Source organism: Meriones unguiculatus (genome assembly GCF_030254825.1).
Source record: "Meriones unguiculatus strain TT.TT164.6M chromosome Y unlocalized genomic scaffold, Bangor_MerUng_6.1 ChrY_unordered_Scaffold_23, whole genome shotgun sequence".
In the NCBI taxonomy this organism is placed as follows: Eukaryota; Metazoa; Chordata; class Mammalia; order Rodentia; family Muridae; genus Meriones; species Meriones unguiculatus.
The window spans coordinates 6,488,618-6,505,872 of record NW_026843709.1 but is presented as its reverse complement, the minus strand read 5'-3'; positions in this window follow the sequence as shown (position 1 = coordinate 6,505,872).

The following is a 17,255-nucleotide window of genomic DNA, read 5'->3' as shown; positions in this document are numbered from 1 at the left end:
CAAAGCTATCATGACATCACAGTGCTATTTTGACTTCACAATGCTATTTTATTTTTATGCTATTAAGACATCACAATGTTATGACATCCCAATGGTATTATCACATAACAATGCTTTATGACATCACAATGATATGATGATATCACAGTGTTTTTAAACTGCTGGGAGCTAAAGCTATCTAGTGAAGACAAAGCTATCTACAGAAGCCAAAGTCAATTAGTGAGCCAAGGCTATCTACGGAAGCCAAAGTCAAAGCTATCTAGTGGAGACAAAGGTAGTTACTGAAGCCAAAGCCAAGCAGAGAGCAAAGATCATTTAGTGGAGATCTAAAGCTATTTAGTGAGTTACCTAGACCCTAAGTCATGATAGATTGTGAGGACATCCTTTCTTAGAGCATCCATAAGATATCTTAAGAGATCATCCTTATGGTATCTTGCAGGTACAATATTTAACCCATGAAAACACTCTTCCTGACTCCTACAGCAGCTAATTACCTTCCCCCTTTTCCTGCCTTCTCCCTATATAAGTTGGGTAAAAATTTCTAATAAATGAAGCCTTGATCAGAGAAACAGACTTGGCTTCCTTCCTTGCACTTCCTGTTCCCTCCCCCCCAATTCCTTCTACTCTCCTCCCTTAAAAATCCACGTTCAAGCCCTGCTGGTTGGGGCCATATTATACTATCACAATGATTTTATGACTCCATAATGATTTTATGACGTCACAATTCTTTTGTGACATCACAATGCTTTTATGACATCACAATGCTATGATGACCTCACAATGTTTTGTTGATATCAGAATGCTATTATGACATGATTTTGTCATGACATCACAATGCTATGATGACATGACAAAGGGGTTATGACTTCAATATGCTATGACATGACAATTGTGACTTCAATATACTATTATGATATCACAATTATATTACAACTTCACAATGATATAATATTTGGACTTCACAATTCTATGATGACGTCACAATGGTATAGTGACATCACAATGATATGATGATATTCCCAAAGCTATAACCTCATCACAATGGTATGAGGATATCCTAATGCTATGACGACATCAAAATTGTGTCAAGACCTCATCTCAAAATGGTATTATGACAACTCAATGTTATTAGGACATGATTGTGTTATGACATCAAAATAGAATTATGACTTGACAATGCTATTATGACTTGACAATGGTATGACTTTACAATGATATTAGAACATCTCAATGCTATGATGACATCAAAATGCTATTATGCTATCACAATGGCCTTAGGACTTCAAAAGGCTATTATGACATTACAGTGCTATTATGACATCCCAATGCGATTATGACTTCACAAAGCTATTCCAACATCACATTGCTATTAGGACATCACAAATGTGTACTATAACATCCCAATGAATTGTGATGTCATAATAGCATTGGGATGTTATAATACCTTTGTGATATCCTAATTGCATTGGGATATCATAATACCATGGGGAGGTCAAAATTCCATTGTGATGTCATACCACATTCATGTCATAGTAGCATTGTGATGTCATAATAGCTTTTTGATGTCATAACACATTTGTGACATGATTTGTATTATGACATCACAATGGAATTATGATATTACAATGTTATTACTTCACAAGGGTATGACTTACAATGATATTGGGACATCTCAATGTTATGATGACATCAGAGTACTATTATGTTTTCACAACCAGATGACTTTATAATGATATTTAGACATTACAATCCTATAATGAGATCACAATGCTATGTGACATCACAATACTATTATGTCATCACAATACCTTGATGACATCAGAGTGCTATTATGACATCAAAATGGTATTATGACACCACAATTCTATGATGTTATCACACTGCTGTCATGACATCACAAAGGTATTATGATATCACAATGGTATTATGATACCTCAATAGTGTGATATTACTATGCCATGATGACATTACTTTGGTATTATGTCATCACCATAGGATTATGTTATCACCATTCTATTATGATATCACAATACAATGATGACATCAAACGGTATTATGTTATCACAATGGTATCACATAACAGTGCTATGCTGATATCACATTGATGTTATGACATCACGATTTTATTATGCCGTCCCAATGGCAATATGAAATCACATTGTTGTCATGAGATCCCAATGCAATTATGATATCATGATGATATGACACTGGAGTGGTTTTATGACATCATAATGTTATTATGACATCGTAATGTTATTATTACCTCACATTAGTATCATGACATCCTAAAGGTTTTATGATTTCGCAATGGTTTTTGGACATCACAATGGTATTATGACCTCACATTAATATTATGACATCCCAGTGGAATTATGATTTCTCCATGGTATTATAACATCACAAAGTGATTATGATATCACAATGTCATTATGACACTGAAAATTTAAGGAACATGAAATAAAGAAAATTGGAACCAGGGCTAGATTAGTGGCTCAGAGGTTAAGAGCATTGGTTACTCTTACAGATGTCCTTCTTCAATTCCCAGCAACTATACTGTGGCTCACAACTATATAAAATGATATCTGGTGCCCTCTTTCAGGATGCCAGCAATACACAGTATATATAGTATATAAATTTTATATATACATAAAATAAGTAAGTAAATAAATTGCTGGCAAAATGTTCTTTTGGAATGTATACAACTTACCCTTGTTCATTCAAATGCTGATTTCTGTCCCCCACTCTCAGGTTTCAATCTAAAAATTGCACTGTGATGCTTATTCTATGCATCACCTGTCTCAAGTTTGTGTAAACATGCGTCCATTTGTTCTCTGTATTTTCAATAATACAACCAGCTAAAATGCTGAGCAAGGGAGAGGAAAGGGTGGGACATCGTGGTCCCTAGTCCCTAGTGGGAGGAAGGGGAAGAAAGCAGTGGTGGAGAGATAGAGAATCAGAAGGAGAGGTCTTAGAACTACATGGAGAGATGGACCGTGTCTAAGATATGACTAAAAGCACGTATAATGAGTGAAATCCGAATGGCAGGAATCTATGCGGTCTTGAAGGTTTAGGATGGAATAACTATGGCCCAGCATTGTACTCTAGGTTAATTAAATAAATTCCAGTCTCTGTGTCGCGATTGGGATATACAGCTGGTTTAGGAATAACCGCTGCTTAAATAAAAGATATTTCAATAGGAAATATTAATAACTATCAACAAGGGGGGCGGAGACAAGATGGTGACTAGCACACACAGTTTCTGAGCAGTGGGATACCTGATCTTCTGAGTTGGAGAATGGAAGGACCCCCAACCCAGGAATACCACAGCGAGGATTTCTGAACAACAGGGAACATCGCAGGAGATGAAAATTTTGGCCTCCGGTCACCTGGAGACTTGCTTGGGGAAGGAGAGAAACGATCCTTTGTTCTTGCGGCACTCTCTTCCCCCAGACCTCCTTCCTCCTCAGCACAGAGGCACAGTGGACTCATCTTTCTCAGCACAGACCTAACTGCCTGGGGTATACAGCCTCTGAGACGGAGCCCCAAGCACATTAGCAGCAGACAAAAGCCAGCAGTACGTGTCCCGGAGTCCCAGATTCGCGCAGCACCTGCACCATCCTCCCAGGGTGCGAATCTGCTAGACACCATACTAGCTCTGCAGGATCGCCATCACTGATGGTACGGACCGCCCAATCCCACAGTGACAGAGAATACGCTATATACTCACCAAAACCAGGCAGAAACGTCATACAACCTGGACACACCAGGTGCTGGGCACAACAAAGAGATCCCAGGACTTCCCAGAAAGCATTGGGACTAGCAACCCAGTCTCCAGTTACAGCGGGACGTGGCGGCGGAGCAGCACTGAACTGGCGGGGCACCACAGCCCTCCAGTTTAAGACTAACCAGGGCCAAAACAGAGAACAGAGAGCCTGGTTATCCCATCGCTGCTGAAGTGACCACCCTGAAATCTCCAGCTGCAGCAAGACCTCAGAACCTGGCAGTGACAGCAGCACAGAACTGGTGGAACACATCAAAGAAGCAGGGCCAAACCAGAGAGCAGAGAGCCCCGGATACCACAATCTCTGCCAAGAGACCTGCCTGTAAGTGAGTGCACCCTTGAGAATCTGCAGTTCCCCAGATCCTGGGTCCTTCTAAATCAGAAGCCAGGCATCGAACCCCCCTCCCACCCACATACCCACTTTGAGAAACAGAGGGGCACTAGGGACATTGAAGCTCCTGCCCTGTGGGCCTGATTGAGGAGTTAAGACAGTTAATGCCAGAAATTGCACTGCGATCATCAATAGCGCCTGTGACATATACAGTGCAGAGCCCCTCCCACACACTCAACTGGAAAATAAAGTGGGAAACAGCCTAGAACTCATTGGCACAGGAGACAACTTCCTGAACAGAACACCAAGAGCACAGGCTCTACGAGCAACAATCAATAAATGGGACCTCATGAAACTGAAAAGTTTCTGTAAAGCAAAGGAAACCATCATCAAAACAAAACGACTGCCTACAGATTGGGAAAGAATCTTCACTAACCCTTTATCTGACAGAGGACTAATATCCAGTATATACAAAGAACTAAAGAAGCTGAAAAGCAGCAATCCAAGTAATCCAGTTAAAAAAATGGGAAACAGAGCTAAACAGAGAATTCTCGACAGAGGAATATCGAATGGCAGAAAAACACTTAAAGAAATGCTCATCCTCATTAGCCATCAGGGAAATGCAAATCAAAACGACCCTGAGATATCACCTTACACCCATCAGAATGGCCAAGATGAAAAACTCAAGCGATAACACATGCTGGAGAGGTTGTGGAGAAAGGGGAACCCTCCTCCACTGCTGGTGGGAATGTAAACTGGTACAACCACTCTGGAAAGCTATCTGGCGCTTTCTAAGACAAATAGGAATAGTGCTTCCTCCAGACCCAGCTATACCACTGCTAGGTATATACCCAAAGTTTTTTCAAGTACACAAAAGACACGTGCTCAACCATGTTTATAGCAGCTCTATTTGTAATAGCCAGAACCTGGAAACAACCCAGATGTCCATCAACGGTGGAATGGGTACAGAAATTGTGGTATTTTTATACAATGGAATATTACTCAGCAATCAAAAAGGAAGAAATTATGAAATTTGCAGGCAAATGGTGGGATCTAGAAAAGATCATTCTGAGTGAAATATCCCAGAAGGAGAAAGACAAACATGGGATATACTCACTTATATAGACCTATAAAATATGATAAACATAATGAAATCTATAACACCTAAAAAAGATAATCAAGAGAGGGGACATGGGGTAAGATGATCAATCCTCAGTCCTTGTTTAGAAAGACAGATGGGATGTGCATTGAACGTATGACAGGAGTCTACTGAGTGCATCTGAAAGACTCTAACTAGCAGTGTTTTCAAAGCAAACACTCATGACCAAACCTTTGGCAGAGTACAGGGAATCATAAGAAAGAAGGGGAGTTAGTCTGATGGGGAAAGGATAGGAGCTCCACAAGGACCAAATATATCTGGGCACAGGGTCTTTTCTGAGACTGACATTCAACCAAGGACCATGTATGGATATTACCTAGAACCTCCACTCATATGTAGCCTGTGGTAGCTCAGTAACCAATTGGTTTCCCAAAGTGAGGGGAACGGACTATTTCTAACAGGAACTCAATGACTGGCTCTTTGGTCTCCCCACCCCCGAAGGGAGGAGCAGTCCTGTTAGGCCACAGAGGAAGGCTTTGCAGCCAGTCCTGAAGATACCTGATAAAACAAGATCAGATGAATGGGGAGGAGGTCCCCCCTATCAGTGGACTTGGAAAGGGGCATGGTGGAGATGAGGGAGGGAAGTGGGACTGGGAGGGAATGAGGGATCGGAACACGGCTGGGATACAGAGTTAATAAAATGTAACTGATAAAAAAAAATTAAAAAATACAATTATAATTTATTTTAAAAAAAAGAATGGGACACTACTCCTCTCAACATTGTAAACATTTTACATTTTACATGAATGGATATTACTCATATTCCTGTATTTAAACTACTAAAATATGCATGTTCTTTTCATTCTGAATTTTTTTTTTAATTTGGATAAGCATGGTAAATCTGCAGCAGATAGATTTTGGCATAGAAAAAACAAGAAAAGTTTTTATAAAGTAAAATTGAGGGATCCTTTATCAAATCAATGGCATGGACCTGACTGTGTACACATATGGGGATGGGGATCTGTCTGTGTTTTTTCACAGGTAAATGATGCAGCTCCATGGTTACCAGAATGTCTGATGTGAAAAGTGGATGAGGAGTTTTCTCCTGACAATTATAATGATGTCAACGAACACCCCTCCGGTCAAGTCAAGATGACAGTTATTGTACATATGTTACTAATCCACGTCTACTACATCCAGTTACCTGGGATGATCCAGAAGTCTTTGGTTTTATGTTGTTTTATGTTTTTATGTTGTTGAGTGGCAGCTCAACCCTCCCTTTTCAGACAGGCAAAGAGGATCATTGGAGGGATATTATTGTCCCATCCTATGGGAGTTAAGAATGATAGCCTTACAATCTCCAGTGAGTTACAATCTCTCTTTACTGTGAGAAAGAGGATCAACACACTTGTCCTCGTCCTCGAATGATGGTTCCTTGGACAAGATACATCTGAGAAATGCCCACCATCTACTCCTGGGACAATGACCCTGCATTTACAGTCGTGGATTGGACTGTGGTCTATTGTTAAGGGTATTAAGAACTGGGCTTCTGGTAAAGGCATTAAAAATCACTTTGTTTTAGAAAAAGCTGTTAGTACTAGACTTTGGAGGACTTCAAATAAAAATTGGCCAATCTATATATGGAAATTGGGTGCTGCGTTGGGATATATGATAGGCATTCTCTCTGGGAACGCAAGTAGCTTTGCTAAATTCATCAAGTATACTTCTGTTTTGGCTTGGGTTAATCCTTATTTACTGCTAATTGGAAACATTGTAGTAACACATTTTAAGAACAATGGCACCTATTCAATTGAATGTGTTTATTACAATCTCACTAATTGTGTTAATGCTGATAATAATTCTCTTTTAGTATTAGTTGTTAAACAACCTGCTTTAGTTATGATTTCTGTTAGGGTTTCTGATTCTTGGTATGATTGAAGAAAATTTAATTGGACTCAGGTTCAGAATCATCTTGCTGGTATTTGTTCTACCAAAAACTTCTCATTGGACATGTTAACAATGAGTTATAAGATCCATGACATAGAATCTGCCAAGAAACCTAGGTATAGAATTGGCTTATACAGCCTCAGATATATTTACTTGCTTCAGGAGGCCATTTCGATCAGTTGACTCTGTACTTAAGTGGGGATGGACATTTGAGAGCCTGGCAGGTTTGGGTTTGTTGGCTTATGCCTGCCTTCCTTGTGTGTTATAGTTCCTTCTTCAACAACTTCAACACATCCAACTGTAGTTGCACGATTTTAAATTAAATATCTTTAACAACCCCATTTGATATGCAGGTAAGTCAATGACGAGTAAGAGTAAAATTGTGGTTTTTCCATCCTAAGATCTCAGAGGCTAATAAAATTCAAATCCAAGACCTTGATGATGAGTAAGGAAATATGCATATACCACCAACTTAAGACAGGCTCTCCATAAAACAAAGAATGGAGAACTGAAGGTATCTGGTTATTGGAATTCTGATTCATGGCCTTGGCAGATGCAGGTCTTATCTAAGTTCCATGTCTCAGAGACTCTCATTGGTGGTCCCTGCAAGTGGGCTGTTCTGAGCCTGAGAAGTAGATAGCAAGCTCCCTGCAACCTTTGAGAGAACCAGAGAGCAAACCTGGTGTAACCTTGAGTGAGTTCCTGGATGCCTTGCTAGGTGGCACAGATGTATTACTATGGTGAAAAAATTTTGCTTATATCCTTTGCTTTATAAGCATTGTTTGCACATTCAGTAAAATGAGACTTGAAAACAAATCTGTCTTGTCTCCATTCTTTGCTTCTCTATCCCCAGTTTACACTCCCTCTTTTAAGTGGACCCTGTTAGACGAGCCTGCAGGACAGTCCGGTTGCCTTCGCGTTTCCCTGCTCATAAAGATGCAACACAAAATGGAAACCTTGACCCTGCCAGCCTATTATATCAATAAGAACATGAAGGTACATTTAATCAGTATGCCAGTAACTGCTCAGTTCAAAGTCACAAACTGGGAAATTTCAGATCCAAGACTGCAACTTGCCATTCAGTACTTTCCCCTTATTCCAACATTACCAGACATTTACTCACTTGATAGAAAGAGCTCGAGAGACAGATTCAGAATTAGAGATACATAGACAGACAGAAACAATGATACAAAGTGACAGACACCGAGAGACAGTGACTCCATTCTGTCTGGTCACTTTCTTTGATATATCAACCTCACAGCACTCCCTCCTATGACATAACTCCAATGGGAATTCTATTATCTAAAAAGACCATACTGCGTAATGCTTCCCATACATTTTATCTCTGGGGACAATACATGTAAACAGATGAGTTTCAAGGGCACATTGCAAATCAATTCACCAAAAAGTGGAAGAAGATGGAGGAACTTCTAGGCTAAAAGAACATAGTTTTCCTGATAGTTTGTCATTCAATACAAACTTGTCCCAGCAACTTCCAAGGACTACAGAATAGGACTGACAACCTCCTTTGGGAAAATGTGGAATATTTCCTTAATGGAGTATTACTCAGCTAATAAAATGACATCATGATATTTTCAGGCAAATGGATGGAACCAGGATAAATCATCCTGGGTGAAGTAACTAAAATGCTGAAAGACAAATATGGTATGTATTCACTTATTAGGAGATCTGCTAATAGTGGGGGATTGAATACAATAGGCCATCTATTGTGACCAAACTAGTCTTCCACTAGGGGGATTGAATGGCAGGTAATTGAGTTGTTGGGCCAGGGCATCCTATGGAAATTTTCAAGCAACACAGGCTGTTTTTATTAAAATATGTTGCTCTCTGCAATCAAGGATTGATCAGTGCCATGTTTTTGGATCCACAGAGATGCTTCCTTCTGCATCAAATGGGATTGCATACAGAGACTCACAGTTCTATATTATGAAGAGGGAGACCTTAAAACACCCAGCCCAAATGGGATTACATTATGAAATTCTCCCTTTCCTCATATCTTTTGGAAGCCTGCAGGAGAAAAGGAGGAAGAGTGTCATAAGTAGAGGGAATTGAGGATACAAGGAAAACAAATCCCTGAGAGTCAGACCACAGAGGAAGATGATGCAGCCAGCCATGATGACAAATGATAAGCTAGGTTCAGTTTGAAGTGAGAGGAGGACCTCCCCTATTATGGAATGAGAGAAAGGGCCTAAGGGTAGGAGAAGGACGGTGGGTGGGACTGGGAGGATAACAGGGAAGATGCAGCAGACTAGAAAGAAAGTGAACAAATTGCAATAAAATATATATATATACATATATATATATATATATATATATATATATATATATATAAGAAAATTTGTGATCATGGTCATGAAGTATAGAGCTCTTCAGAACTGATGGCTTCTTCTTGTGGGTGGTGCCAGTGTGCAGTAAGGATGAACTCAGTTTTCTTTAAGAGACTTGGCACTGAGACTCTGATCATATTCCAATGAGTATATGAACAACACATACTAGAATTGAAGTATTTTAAAGAAAAAAAAACAGTGTGACACATGGTAGGAATGTAAAGCTGGGACAATGGCGATGGAGTTTAATGTATATTCTATGAAATTCCCACATAAGCATTAAAAATTCAAATCACCTGGAAATAGAAGATGATGGAGGGAATTCTAGGGTAAAAGAACATAGTTATCCTGATAGTTTGTCATTCAATAAAATAGTTAGACCCAATTACTTCCAAGATCTAAAGAATAGGACTAACAACTTCCTTTGGGGAAAATGTAGAATATTTGCATAATGGAGTATTATTCAGCTAAAAAAATGGACATCATGATATTTTCAGGCAAATGGATGGAACCAGGAAAAAACATTCTGGGTGAAATAAGTAAAATGCAGAAAGAAATATGGTATGTATTCAATTATTAGGAGGTATCCTAATATTGGGGGATAAAGTTCCATTGGCCATCGTTTGTGACCACACCTGTCTTTCACTTGAGGGATCAGGTAACAGTAGGCCATCCTACAGAAATTTTAAAGCAATCCAGGCTATTATTATTAAAATATGTTGCTCTCTACCTTCAACTGATAGATCATTGTCATGTGTTGGATCCACGGAGATGCATCCTTGTGCATCAAATGGAATTGCAACAGAGACCCACAGTTTCATATTATGCAGAGAGAGACCTTAAAACTCCCAGTTCTAAATGGGATTTCCCTATGAAATTCTTCTTCCCCTGAGAGCTCTAGGAAGCCTGCAGGAGAGAAGGCAGGAAGAGTGTCTTAAGTAGAGGGAATTGTGGACACAAGGAAAACAATGCCCTGAGAATCAAGCCACAGAAGATGATTCAGCCAGCCTTGTTGAGACCTGATAAGCTAGGGTCATATAGAAGTGAGAGGAGGATCTCAAGTATCAGAGAACTATAGAGAGTGCATAAGGGTAGAAGAAGGAGGGAAGAAGAGAGAGGGGGCAGCAGCAGGGATACAATGTAAACAAATTTTAATAAATAACTACATAAGAAAACCTGTGATCAAGGTGATGAAATATGAATCTCTTCAGGACTGATGGTTTCTTCTTGGGGATGATGTCAGGGTGAGGCAAGGATGAACTCAGTTTTCTTTTTGTGTGTGTGTGTGTGTGTGTGTTAGTCTGTTTGTTTTAATTTAATTTTATTTTTTTAAATATTAGCTACAGTATGTTAACTTTGTATCCCTGCTGTATCCTGCTCCCTCTTTCCCTCCCAGTCCCACCCTCCCAACCTCATCTCCTTCCTGCCCCTTTCCAATTCCACTGATAGGGGAGAACCTCATCCCGTTCATCTAATACTGGTTCATCAGGTGTCTTCAGAACTGGCTGCAAAGTACTACTCTGTGGCCTAGAAAGGTTGCTCCTCTATTGGAGGTGGGAGGTCAAAGGGCCCGCCATTGAGTTCATGTCAGAAATAATCCCTGTTCTCCTTATTAGGGTACCCACTTGGATATCAAGCTAAAAAGGGCTACATTTGAGCAGAGGCTCTAGTTTGCACCCAGAGATGGTGTTTGTTTGTAGAAACAGTCTCATAAAAGATCCCTGTTTTTTCCAGGTCATATTAATTCCCTCCCACCCACCCACCCTTTTTTTTTCATTTTCTACAGTTTGCCTAACATTTGGTTATGAGTCTTAATATCTGTTTTGATACACTGCTAGGTAGAGTGTTTCAGAGACCCTCTGTGGTAAGCTCTTGTCCTGTTACTTTTTTGTTCCTACATCCAATATCCATTCCATTTGTCTTTCTTAGTGAGGATTGATCATCATACCTCGGGTCCTCTTTCTTGTTCATCTTCTTTAGGTGTATAGATTTCGGTATGTTTATCCTATCCTATAGGACTATATAAGTGTGTGTATACCATATGTGTCTTTCCACTTTTGGGATACCTCACTCAGGACAATCATTTGCCTGTAAATTTCATGATTTCCTCATTTTTAATTGGTGAATAATATTCCATTGTGTAAAAGTACCACAATTTCTGTGTCCATTCCTGAAATGAGGGACATCTGGGTTGTTTCCAGGTTCTGGCTATTATGAATAAAGCTGCTAGAAACATGGTTGAGAAAATGTCCTTGTTGTGTACTTGAGCCTCTTTTGGATATATGCCAAGGAGTGGTATGGCTGGATCTTGAGGAGGCACAATTCCTATTTGTCTGAGAAAGTGCCAGATTGATTTCCAAACTGGTTGTACAAGTTTGCATTCCCCCCAGCAATGTGTTGTAACTTGAGTTTTTTTATTTTATCCATTCTGGTGGGTGTCAAATGAAATTTCAGGGTCTTTTTGATTTGCATCTCTCTGATGCCTAAGGATGTTGTGCATTTCTTTAAGTGTTCCTCTGCTATTGTGTTTTTCTCTACTGAACATTCTCTGTTTAGCTCTGTACCCCAATTTTTAATTGGATTGCCTTATATGCTGCTTTTTAAAGTCTTTAGCTCTTTATATATTCTGGATATCAGCCTTCTGTCAGATATAGGTTTGGTGAAGATCCTTTCCCAATCTGTAGGCTGTCATTTTGTTTTAATGATTATGTCCTTTGTTTTACAGAAGCTTTTCAGTTTCATAAGGTCCCATATACTGATTTTTGTTGTTAGAGCCTGTGCTGTTGGTGCTGTGCTCAGAAAGTTGGCTCCTATGCCAATGGATTCCAATGTCTTACCCACTTTTTCTTCTAACCGATTTAGAGAATCTGATTTTATGTTGAGATCTTTTATCCACTTGGACTTTAGTTTTGTGCAGGGTGATGAGTGTGGTTCTATTTTCATTTTCCTGAAAGTATACATACAGCTAGACCAGCACCATTTGTTGAAGATGCTGTTTTCTTTCCACTGAATGGTTTTGGCTTCTCTGTCAAAAATCAAATATCCATAGGTATGTGGGTTCATTTTTGAGTCTTCTGTTAGGTTCCATTGATCCACTATTCTATTTCTATGCTAATACCATGCATTTTTACTACTATTGCTGTGTAGAACAGCTTGATATCAGGGAGGGAAATGCCTCCAGATGATCTGTTGTTGGACAGTATTATTTTGGAAATCTGTTTTTTTGTTTCTCCATATGAAATTGAGAATTTTTCTCTCAAGATCTATGAATAATTGTGTTGGTGTTTTGATAGAAATTGCATTGAATCTGTGAGTAAATAAGTGAACAAGACAGGAAAGAAGATAGTGGCAGCTAGTGTACAACTTAGCTGAGGGGCAAAGCCCTGCCATGCCAAAATTGGTGAGTTAAGGGGCTGGTCAATGAAAAACAGAGTGATCTAGACTTCCAGAAAGAAAGAGACTAACCATAAACTGAGTCCACCTAGAATCAGGTAACACACAGACAGACTCTTCCAAGAGGAACTCAGTTTTCTTTAAGGGACTTGGCACTGAGATTCTGATCATGTTCCAATGTGTAGATGAACAACGTGTACTTGAATTGATGTATTTAAAAAAATAATTAATGTAAACCTGGGAGCAATGGAAAAGGAGTTTAATGTATATTATATGAAATTCCCACATAATCAATAAAAATAATATGTTGACAACTTTTACAATGATTTTAACATGGAGAAAAGATTCAGCAAAAGGAGGGCAGAGTTTGACTGTGCAAGGCATGCTCTCTAGGAACTGATATATAGCAGAGAAGCCTAGCCATGAACTAGCAGTTACTCAGCTACTTCAGACCACATTAGCTCAAGAGACACTTCTGAAGGAGCAGTTCTGGCACTAACACTATGTTTAGAGGGTTTGTTTGGAGCACTACATCAAGAAACACTTCTGCTCTTGTGTCCTAGGCATATAACACAGACCCATTTCTCTGTCCTAAATGAGTAGTCTTAATTGTAAACCCCAGGAGCAGGAGAATTTCTCAATGACTACTGAGTAGTAAACAGCAGCTGATCCAGCCAGGTCATCCAATGCAACTCTGCTTGTAGAGGCTTGCCAACACTAGTGTGGATCATTACAAGTTGTCAAATAGTTTATTGTCCTGCAGTTCTCTTTTTACATTTATGGATCTTTCTCTGTTTTGACCAAACCAGTCCCAGAAATTGTCTGCTTTCATCCTCCTTTCCCTGCTGTTGAACACTCAATACCTCAGGGAACTCTAGACAATGCCAGACTATTATATCAATAAGAATGTGAAGTTAAATTTAGTGAGGATGTGAGAAACCACTCAGTTCAAAGGCACAACCTAGGAAATTTCAAATCCAAGACCAGAGTATGAGACTACCTTGTTATTTGGTATATTCCCCTTAATCTGACATCCCTTTGAAGCTTTTGTACTTAAGAAGCTGTCCAGTTAAATAAATATTAAAGTTTCATTTCCTACCTGTCATTGTCACAGAAGTAAACAGGAGTAAAGGTGTGGGATCAGGATAAAGAGATGAGAAAAGGCCTGTTGGGTTTCATAAGAAAAGTCATGTGTGCACAAGATCAGAGATACTGGACACTGAGGAACATTTGTTTGCTCATCTGCATGGAAACCTCAAGATTCTCTGGCTCTGATTGCCTGAGAGGCAGAATGATGTCATGTAACAGGTGAAAGCCAGTAAGTGTTTCAGGAGCCAATTATTAAAAGGGCCAAGAGACATTGTGCTTAAGAGAAAGGCTGAGCAACCCTACATGCCTCAATTGGCACAGCTGAAAGCACACAACCCAGAGGTGACAGTTCCTTTGTCCAAGACTCTTAGTTCAGGAAAGCTTTCATATATTTCTTTCAAGTAGCCATTAATAAACTCACATGTCCTTAACATCTGAGTCTCACATTATCACAGATTCCATTATTATTTGTTAAATGCACAGATATGTCCTCATTCAGTGAATTACTTAGAAAATGCTCCATGAGAAAGGCAAATCTTTGAACACAAAGTGGTTAATTGATACCTTGCTTATATTTTTACAGAGACAATCTAGGTACATGTCTGCAAGCAATCATCTTTTGTGGTACTACAGGTAAACTGAGACGTTTTCATACTGTACCTCAAATGGCAGGCAGAGAGAGGTAGTCAGAAAGAGAAAGAAAGAATTAGAGAGACAAGTTTGGCTAGAGAGACCAGGACTGACAGAAACAAATATAACGTGACAAAGACTGAGAGAAAGAAACTTCATTTTGTTGGGTCACTTTCATTGGCATATCAACCTCAAAGCACACCCTCCTGTATTATAACTCCAACAGTAATTATATTATTTAACAAGGCCCTCAAAACATTTCCCAGACTTTTCCTCACTGGGGACTCAACATGTAAATATATGAGCTTCAGGGGGACTTTGTAATTCAAATCACCAGGAAGTGGAAGAAGATGGAGGGACTTGTAGGCTAAAAAAACATAGTTATCCTGGTCGTTTGTTATTCAATACAATGATTAAAGTCCCAGAAATTCCAAGGAGTAAAGAAGAGATTTGACAATCTCCTTTGGGAAAAATATGTAATATTTCCATAACGGAGTATTCTTCAGCTAAGAAAATGACAACATATTTTCAGGCAAAAGGATGGAACCAGCAAAAGTCATCCTGGCTAAAGTAACTAAAATGCAGAAAGACAAACATACCATATTTGTCTTTCTGCATTTTAGTTATTAGGAGGTCTCCTAATAATGGGTGATAAAGTTCCAAATAGGCAATAAATTGTTACTAAAACACTCAGCCACTAGTGCAAATGGATGGCAGTTAATTGATTTGTTGGGCCAGGACATTGTACCAAAAATTTCAAGCAACCCATGCTGTTGTTATTAAAATATCTTGCTCTCTGCCCTCAAATGACAGATGAGTGCCTTCCTCATGCATCAAATAGGATTGCATACAGAGACCTACAGTCTGATATGCAGAGAGAGACCTTAAATCACCCAGCTCTAAATGGAATTCAGTATGAAATTATACCTCTCCTGGGATCTCTGGATAGTCCTCACGGGAAAAGCAGGAAGAGTGTCATAAGTAAAGGGAACTGAAGCCACATGGAAAAATGTCATGAGATTCAGGCTACAGAGTACGATGATGGAGCCAGCCTTTATGAGACCTGATAAACTAGGGTCAGATAGAAATGGGAGGAAGACCTCTTCTATCAGGGAACTAAAGAAAGGGCATAGGGGAAGAAGGAGGAGGGTGGGTTGGACTGGAGGGAGAAGAGAGTGGCCTGCAGAAGGGATACAAAGTGAACAAATCATAATAATTACATAAAAAAATCTGTGATCAAGGTGATGAAGTATAGAGCTCTTCAGGACTGATGGCTTCTTCTTGGTGGTGGTGCCAGGGTGCAGCAAAGATGAACTAAGTTCTCTTTAAGGGACTTGGCACTGAGACTCTGATCATGTTATAATGAGTAGATGAACAGTGTGTACTTGAATTGATGTATTTTAAAGAAAAATATTTTAGTGTGACCCCATAGGTAGGAATTTGAACCTGGAAGCAATGGAAAATGAGTGTAAATGTATATTATATGAATTTATCACATACTCAATAAAAATGTTGACAACTGTTATAATGATTATTAACATGCAGAAAAGATTGTGCTAAAGGAGGACAGAGTTTGACTTTGTAAGGCATTCTTTACTGGAGCTCATCATGTAGCAGAGAATCCTAGCCATGAACTAGTGGTTACCTAGCTAGGTCAGACCCCATAATCTCAGGAGGCACCTCTGAACAAACAGTCCTGGCACTAATACTACATTTAGAGGGTTTGTCTTTAGGACCTAAGCAGGAAACACAGCTCCTCTTGTGTCCTAGGGTTATAACACAGTCCCATTTTTTTGTTCTGGGGGACCAGTTTTAACTGTAAATCCCAGGACCAGGACAGTTCCTTAAAGACCACTGTGAACATCACAGCTGCCTATCCAGCCATGTCAGCCAAGGCAACCCTAAGTGTTGGCAAAGCTAATGGGGAAGAGCACTAGCTATGAAAGAGTTTATTTATACTCAGATCTTCATTTACACTAACAATTTTCTCTGTTTCAGCCAAACCAGTCCCAGAAATTGTCTGGTTTCCTTTTCTTTCCATGCTCTTAATGTCTCAATACCACAAGGAACCCTAGATCCTACCAGACTATTATATCAATAAGAATGTGAAGCTACATTTCATTTCACCAGTAACTGCTTAGTTCAAAGTCACAACCTAGGAAATTTCAGATCTCTGACCACAGTAGGAAAACACCTTGTCATTTGGTAGATTCCCCTTAATCCCACATCACTTTGAAGCTTCCCTATTTAGGAAACTATCAAATTAAATGAACATTAAATTTTAATTTCCTACTTGTCATTGTCACAGAGGTAAAGAGGAGTAAATGTGTGGGATATGGATAAAGAGATGAGATAAAGGCTAGTTGGGTTTCAAAAGAAAAAGACATGTGTGCACGGATCAGAGATACTGAGGAATGTTTGTTAACTCATCTCCTTGGAAATCTCAAGATTCCCTCAGGTGTTCATTGGCTGAGAGGAAGAATGATGTCAAGAAACAGGTGAAAGCCAGTAAGAGTTTCAGGAGCAATTTATTAATGAGGCCAAGTGGACAGCCTTCTTGAGAGAAAGGCTGACAGTCCTTCATGCCTCAATCTGGGCAGCTGAAAGCACACAACCCAGAAAAGACAGTGCCTGTGT